Here is a 1,468-nt window from a genome sequence, read left to right as displayed (position 1 = left end):
TAAAATAAATATTATGACATGAACCGCGTTACTCGTAAATTACGTTGTTTTCTTCCTTATCGTATCCAATTTCCAAGACATATACCTGGCGAATACCAAGACATTCAATCTGTAAGAAATTGAGTTAGACAAAACGTGCCACCTGGATGAGTATGCGTAATATTTTATACCTTATACATTCAATTTTACTAATTCTGAGCAGAAACCTTACAATTTATATATATATATATATATATATATATATATATGCTGTGCTTAACTTTATAGTTTTTAAAACTAGATAAAAATTGATTTAATTTGATTTTCGGCGTGATTGACAAAGTTACACATATTTAGAAATGTCTTAAATCGGTTTGTGTATCTAAAATTTCATTGGTTTCTGAATTTACAAAACAAAAATAGAAGAAAATTGTATATAACACACACACACACATTTTTGTTCTTTAATAAATAAATAAATATACACACTGTGTGTAATTTACGAAGAAATCATATATATGAAAATACAAATCAGTACTCACTTTTATATATAACATTCACAACTGCAAGCTGGACTGCGAAATTGATATATTGTATATTGAGTCTTATCTATGATATCGCGTGCGAATAAAAAAACATTCGTCCAGTCCGTATCGCGGCGTTCGTTCGTCGCACGGATGGACTGTTATTGTATATTACACGAAACGTTGATCCTTGTCGATAATTGGCGCGCGCAAAATGTATACATCTACAACACCGTTTTACGGTTCACCAGCGGTCCCGAAGCCGCGCGTTTCAGCTTCCGCTGACGACTGAGGATCGGTCTTGGGCACGGCGCCTGCGCCCCTTTGCACCTTTCTAGACGCTACGGCCCTGCCGTGCGCAATCACGTGCCTTCGTGAATCCAGAGACTGATTTGGAGTTATAGTAGGGTCAATCAGGATAGCTGTGATACGGGAGTAAACACGTATGGTACCGGAGAATTTTGAAAAATCGATACCTAACACAGTTGTCAAAAAACGATGTACGTAGTTATATATTGTTTAAATGGTAATTTTATTGCGATTATATGTAATTGCTTTAACAACTGATTAATAAAATAATAATGATAAAATTTATCACGCGTTAATCAAGTAATCATCATTAATTGTAAGATTAAAGTCGTAATAAAATTGTTAAGAATAATAACAGACACATTCTAAAATGATTAAGAATGAATATTAATATCATAAATAAAATTGTGTTATGTCATCGATTACCAGGCATTATTATCAGATTAATCTTATTTATTGCAAAAGTACCACAATATCCTATTATGTAGAATAGATATGTAATAACGTCGATGAAAGTTTTCAGATCCATAAATTCTTTTTTAACCGATGGATGCTTGAATATAACAGTGATTCCATATTCGTGGTTTATTACAGAACTGGTTCGCGGTAAATTCTCACGTATCAGGAATGATCGGTCATCTGTGATTTTCGAATTA

The 1,468-nt window shown here is 33.0% G+C and overlaps 1 protein-coding gene across 1 annotated transcript in view; it reads right to left on the bottom strand.

Annotated features, from left to right (window-relative positions):
- The window catches only part of LOC115233820 (zwei Ig domain protein zig-8-like), a 116,278-nt gene extending 115,491 nt beyond the window's left edge, over positions 1 to 787 (bottom strand). The window contains exon 1 of the mRNA XM_029804422.1: positions 522 to 787. The gene's annotated coding sequence lies outside the window, so the exon portion shown is untranslated. The remainder of the gene's footprint in view (positions 1 to 521) is intronic.
- Between the last annotated feature and the right edge of the window lie 681 nt (positions 788 to 1,468).

This window comes from Formica exsecta, unplaced genomic scaffold, assembly GCF_003651465.1.
Source record: "Formica exsecta isolate Colony F162 unplaced genomic scaffold, ASM365146v1 scaffold191, whole genome shotgun sequence".
Classification (NCBI taxonomy): domain Eukaryota; kingdom Metazoa; phylum Arthropoda; class Insecta; order Hymenoptera; family Formicidae; genus Formica; species Formica exsecta.
Note: the sequence above shows the minus strand (reverse complement) of the source record. Positions and strands in the feature narration are given on the sequence as shown.